General features: G+C 49.9%; 1 pseudogene; it reads right to left on the reverse strand.

Annotated features, from left to right (window-relative positions):
• Window positions 1–2,917: 2,917 nt before the first annotated feature.
• LOC108513956 (UPF0764 protein C16orf89-like) lies at window positions 2,918–6,800 on the reverse strand (annotated as a pseudogene).

The following is a 6,800-nucleotide window of genomic DNA, read 5'->3' on the forward strand; positions in this document are numbered from 1 at the left end:
GAAGAACTCTTTTTCAGCTTGTCCTGTGATGACCCCAGAAGCTGGCCCCATGGGAGCCCCACTTCCCCAGACAGCGAACCTTGGACCCCTTCATTCCAAGATCTGTTCTTATCTTCTGCCTGTCTGAGACACACCCCTCTGTCCCTGGGGTGTGGGGTGTGGGGTGTGGCATGCCTCAATTTATTTATTTATTTTTTGAGACAGAGTCTTGCTCTGTCTCCCAGGCTGGAGTGCAGTGGCAGGATCTCGGCTCACTGCAACCTCCGCCTCCTGGATTCAAGTGAGTCTCCTGCCTCAGCCTCCCGAGTAACTGGGATCACAGGCGCCTGCCACCACGCCTGGCTAATTTTTTGTGTTTTTAGTACAGACATGGTTTCACCATGTTGCCTAGGCTGGTCTTGAACTCCTGACCTCAAGTGATCCACCTGCCTTGGCCTCCCGAGGTGCTGGGATTACAGGCGTGAGCTACCGCACCCGGCTAGCATGCCTCAGTTTCTGCTTCTGCAAACTGGGAAAACCTCAAAAGGTAGAACTGGTTGGTTCTACCCTCGGCCTGCCGACCCCTTAGCCCCTCAGGGTCACAGTCAGCCATCCCACTTGTTAGAGACCAGGCCCTGTTCTGGGGTGGGGGATACCTGTGGCTGCTTAGGGGATGGGAGACAATGCCACTCCCAGGTGTTGTTGATGGCAGCCTGCAGGAGAAGTGACTTTCTGCACAGCCCTGGAGGACGGAGATTTGGACAGAAGTGTAGGGCCAGAGACAGGACGTGACGGTGGGGCTGCTGCATTGACTCCAGGTGAAGATCTGTATCTGATGGCCTCGCTCCCAGGCAGCTCAGGGGTTCCCGTGGCTCCTGGAAAAGCTGCAGACTGGGCATGGCCAGGCCCTGCCTATGTCTGTCTGTGCCAGCCACGATGAGCCTCATCATTTCTAAAACGTACTGTGCTCTGTCTCGCTTCCTGGAACACTGCTGCCTCTCCCCTGAAGTGTGTGTAATGCTCCCTGGCTGTGTCCCTGGGCTGATTTCTCGTTGCAGGTCTCAGCTGGGATGTCACTTCTCTCTGCAGAGTTTCCCTGACCTCATCTCCCCCTCCAGGTCACATTAGGTGCCTCTTGCCTGTGTCCCCAGCCACAGCCCGCATCACAAGATTCTAATTGCCCTTGTGCTTGTCTGTCACCTTCACAGACAGAGTGTGACTTCCAGTGGGTCAGGGCCCCATCATTGTGTTGTTCTCCACATCCCTGCCCTTCTTAGCACCCTGCTTGGTGCGGAGTGGGCATCCTGCGCAACCTTGTCAAATGAATTAGAAGCAAGCTCGGGGTGGGAGCCCATGAAGGGTGGGGGCCTCCTCCACCTCCTTTTTTTTTTTTTGGAGACAGGGTCTCACTCCATTGCTCAGGCTGGAGTGCAGTGGCATGATCTCGGCTCGCTGCAACCTCTGCCTCCTGGGTTAAAGCAGTTCTGCCTTAGCCTCCCCAGTAGCTGGGACTACATGCACTTGACAACACACCCGGCTAGTTTTTGTATTTTTAGTAGAGATGGGGTTTCACCATGTTGGCCAGACTGGTCTCGAACTCCTGACCTCAAGTGATCCGCCCGCCTCAGCCTCCCAAAGTGTTAGGATTACAGGGGTGAGCCCCCGTGCCCGGCCCCCCTCCATCCTTCAATCCCAGCTCTCGTTGGCGCTCCTCTACCCACACCAGGAGTTGCTTCTGCCGGCCTGGCTGTGGCATTCAGAGGCAATCTGGAGGGCAGTGGCGCCGACAGTGGGGGCACCTTGTCTCTCTGAGCCGGGTGCAGCCCAATTTGGGGCGTTTCCCTCCAGGAAAGGCAGGTGATGTGTACAGACAGCGCCAGTGTGAAGTGGAGTGCCAGAACAGTTAATCCTCTGGACTATTTATTTATTTATTTATTTATTTTGTTTCGTTGTTGAGACGGAGTCTTGCTCTGTCGCCCAGGCTAGAGGGCAGTGGCGTGATCTCAACTCACTGCAACCTCCGCCTCCCAGGTTCGAGCGATTTGCCTGCCACAGCCTCCCGAGTAGCTGGGATTACAGGCATGCACTACCACACCTAGCTAATTTTTGTATTTTATTTTGTATTTAATTTTTATTTTTTATTTTTTGAGTCAGAGTCTTGTTCTGTCACCCAGGCTGGAGTGCAGTGGTGTGATCTCGGCTCACTGCCACCTCCAACTCCTGGTTTCAAGCGATTCTCCTGCCTTAGCCTCCTGAGTAGCTGGGATTACAGGCGCCCACCATGGCTCCCGGCTAATTTTTGTATTTTTAGTAGAGATGGGGTTTCACCACGTTGGACCAGACTAGTCTCGAACTCTTGGCCTCAGGTGATCCGCCTCTGGGCTATTTAGACACACATCATTGTCCGCACGCAGGGGTGTGTATATGCGCAGGGGTGTGTATATACACGCGTATGTGACATTCCTGAGGCCACCCGGCCGGTGACGAGGCCTGATTACTTGACATTCTGCTTAATCCTGACTGTCAGCCTGGAGCTTTACTCTCCAGTGTACAGACCTCCTTGAGTCCTGGTTAGTGGCAAAGAGGGGACCATCCCCAGTCATTTAGGACTGAATTTGGCTACAGGTAATAAAACACCCAACTGTAAATATAGCAAATATCTATAAGCCAGGTCAGGTGCGGCGGCTCAGGCATGTAATTTTAGCACTTCAGGAGGCCGAGATGGGCAGATTGCTTGAGCTTAGGAGTTCGAGACCAGCCTAGGCAACATAGTGAGACCCTGTCTCTACAAAACATAAAAATAATTTAAAAAAATAATAATTAAACAAAAAAAACAGCTAGACGCGGTGGCTCATGACTGTAATCCCAGCACTTTGGGAGGCCGAGACAGGTGGATCACGAGGTCAGGAGTTCAAGACCAGCCTGGCCAACATGGTGAAACCCCATCTCTACTAAAAATACAAAAATTAGCCAGGTGTGGTGATGTATGCCTATAATCCCAGCTACTTGGGAGGCTGAGACAGGAGAATCGCTTGAACCCAGGAGGCGAAGGTTGCAGTGAGCCGAGACTGTGCCACTGCGCTCCAGCCTGGCGACAGAGTGGCGAGACTCCGTCTCCAAAAAAAAAAAAAAAAAAAAAAAAAAAAAAAAACAAAAAACTATATGTGTATGTATATATATAGCCTGGCAGACTTTAGATAGTAAACCTGACAGTTAAACAAAGAGAAGTGTATTTATTCCTCATAAGAAAATATGGAAGGTATTTGGAGGATGGGACGGGTACCTGTGAGTAGGTATTTGGAGGCTGGGGTCGGAGTGTGTGGTGATGCTTTTCGGGGCTCAGTGGTGTCTCCAGGGACTTGATTCTGTTCTCTACCATGTTGGATTTTTTTTTGTAAGTTTATTTTAAAACTATTCCTTTAAAGTGTATAATTCAGTGTTTTTTTAAAAATATATTCACAGAGTTGTGCAGTCTAATTTCAGAGCGTTTTTATCATCCTAAGAATCTCCACCCATTAAGCAGTCAGCCCTCATTCCCTCCTCCCCCATCCCCTGGCAACCACTAATTTACTTTCCATCTCTGTAGATTTGCCTATTCTGGGTGTTTCTTGTAGATGGAATCGTGTAATATGTGGTCTTTTGAGTCTGGCCTTTTCTCAGTGAGTATAATGTGTTCAAGGTTCATCCACGTTGTAGTGTGAGTCAATATGCCTTTCTTTATATGGCCAAATTATATTCCATTTAATGAATATACCATATTTTGTTTATCTGTTCATCAGTTATAGACATTTGGGGTGTTTCTACTTTTTTTTTTTTGTTTTTTTTTGAGACAGGGTCTTGCTCTGTCACCCAGCAGGCTGGAGTGCTTTGGTGGGATCATGGCTCCCTGCGGCCTCAAACTCCTGGGTTCAGAGGATCCTCCTGCCTCAGCCTCCCAAGTAGCTGGGACTGCAGGCGCCAAGCCAGCACACCTAATTTTAAAATTTTTTTTTGGTAGAGACAGGGCATATGTATTAGCAAGGCCCTGTCTCTACCAAAAAAATATAAAAATTATCATATTCTTATTCTTTATTATGATATCATTACAACATAAAATTCACCATTTCATTTATTTAGTTTATTTTTTTTTTGAGGCGGAGTCTCGCTCTGTCACCCAGGCTGGAGTGTGGAGCACAGTGGCGCGATCTCGGCTCACTGCAAGCTCCACCTCCCAGGTTCATGCCATTCTCCTGCCTCAGCCTCCCGAGTAGCTGGGACTACAGGCATGTACCACCATGCCTGGCTAATTTTTTTTTGTATTTTTAGTAGAGACAGGGTTTCACTGTGTTAGCCAGAATGGTCTCGATCTACTGACCTCGTGATCCGCCTGCCTCGGCCTCCCACAGTGCTGGGATTACAGGTGTGAGCCACTGTGCCCGGCCTATTTATTTAGTTTTCTTAGAGACAGGGTCCTGCTCTGTTGGCCAGGCTGGAGTGCAGTGGTGCAGTCGTGGCTCACTGCAACCTCCATTTCCCAGGCTTCAGCTATCCTCCTGCCTCATCCTCCCAAGTAGCTGGGACTACAGGTTTGTGCCACCATGCCTGGCTAATTTTTGTATCTCTTGTAGAGATGGGGTTTTGCTGCGTGGCCCAGGCTGGTCTTGAACTCCTGGGCTCAAGCAATCCACCCACCTCAGCCTCTCAAAGTGCTGAGATATATAAGCGTAAGCCACCACATGCAGCCACATTCACCATTTTAAAATAACGCTATGCAGTATTTTTAGTATCTTCATTAAGTTGTGCGACCATTGCCACCATCTAATTCCGATCATATTCATCACTGAAAAGAAGCCTGTTACCTCATTAGCAGTCTCTCTATTCCCAGCACCCCCAACTCCAGCCCCTGGTAATTGCTAATGGTTGTCTCTGTGGGTTTTTGACAGCTCCTTTATAAAGTTAAGCCTTCACCTACCATATGACTAGGTATTTACCCATGAGAAATGAAATCTCAGGTTCACATAAAAACCTAAAGAGGAATATGTATAGTGGCTTTATTCATAATTGTCCCAAACAGGAAACAATTCAGATGTCCAACTGCCCAGTGAATAAACAAACTGGAACATCTGTACTGTGGAATACTAGTCAGCAGTGAAAAAGGATGAATGATGGATACCACACCACCACAGGGAAACCTCACAAGCATTGTGCTAAGGGAAGGAAGCAGACTGGAAAGGCCACTTCCAACCTGGTTCTGTTCATATGTGGGGTTTTTTTGTTTGTTTGTTTGTTTGTTTGTTTTGAGATGGAGCCTTGCTCTGTTGCCCAGGCTGGAATGCAGTGGCATGATCTCGGCTAACTGCAACCTCCGCCTTCCTGGTTCAAGCAATTCTTCTGCTTCAGCCTCCTGAGTAGCTGGAACTACAGGCACACGCCACCACACCTGGCTAATTTTTTTTGTATTTTTAGTAAAGACGGGTTTTTGCCATGCTGGCCAGCCTGGTCTCGAACTCCTGACCTCAGGTCATCCACCCTCCTTGGCCTCCCAAAGTGCTGGGATTACAGGCATGAGCCACTGTGCCTGGCCTCTGGTTCTATTCATACGATGTTCTGGAAAATGCAAGATTAGGGATAGGGTTTGCCTGGGAGTGGGAGACTTTTTGAGGAGATGGAACTGAAATGTGTTTTGATTACCGTGCCAGTTACCTGACTGCGTGCATTTGTGAAAACTCATAGAAACATGGCCAGAGGGGTGGGCTCATGCCTGCAATCCCAGCACTTTGGAAGACTGAGGCAGGATGATGCTTGAGTTCAGGAATCTGGAGACCCAGCTTACACAGCCAAAAAAAAAAAAAAAAAAAGGGGGGTGGTGGTCGGGCGGCGTGCGGCGGGTCGTGGGCCCAAAAAGGCCCGGTCCGCCGGCTCAAGCCCTGTAATCCCCAGCACTTTGGTCGAGGCCGAGACGGGCGGATCACGACGTCAGGAGATCAAGACCATCCTGGCTAAAATGGCGAAACCCCCGTCCTCTACTAAAATACAAAAAACAGCCGGCGGCGACGCCCTGCGCGGGCGCCTGTAGTCCCAGCGCCTACTCGGGAGGCTCGGGCCGAAAGGTGGACGGCCCAGGAGGGAATGCGTGAACCCGGGCGGCGGGAGCTCTGCATGAGCTAGATCGGCCACGCCACTCCACCCCAGGGCACCAGAGCAAGACTCCGTCTCAGAAGCACAAAAAAAAAAAAATAACAAAGCCAGGTGTGGTAGCACACAACTGTAGTTCCAGCTACTCGGGAGACTGAGCCGGGAGAACTGCTTGAGGCTGGGAGTTCAAGTCTGCGGTGAGCTATAATTGTGCCACTGCACTCTAGCCTGGGTGACAGAGCAAGACCCCATCTCTACAAAAAAATTTAAAAAATTAGCCGGGCACGGTGGCTTGCGCTTCTATTCCCATTCCCAGCTACTCAGGAGGCTGAGGTGGGAGGGTGGTTTGAGTCCAGGAGTTTGAGACCAGACTATGTTGCCTGGGTTACATAGCAAGACCCCTGTCTCTATCTTTTTGAAATATTAAAAGAAAAAAAAAAAAAAAGGCCGGGTGCAGTGGCTGACATCTGTAATCCCAACACTTTGGGAGGCCAAGGCAGGTAGATCATGAGGTCAGGAGATTGAGACCATCCTGGCCAATGTGGTGAAACCCCATCTCTACTAAAATTACAAAAATTAGCCAGGCGTGGTGACAGGTGCCTGTAGTCCCAGCTGCTCAGGAGGCTGAGGCAGGAGAATCGCTTGAACCCAGGAGGCGGAGGCTGCAGTGAGTCGAGATCACGCCATTGCACTCCAGCCTGGGTGAC

The sequence above is a fragment of the Rhinopithecus bieti genome, unplaced genomic scaffold, assembly GCF_001698545.2.
Source record: "Rhinopithecus bieti isolate Rb0 unplaced genomic scaffold, ASM169854v2 scaffold_31823, whole genome shotgun sequence".
Taxonomy (NCBI): Eukaryota; Metazoa; Chordata; class Mammalia; order Primates; family Cercopithecidae; genus Rhinopithecus; species Rhinopithecus bieti.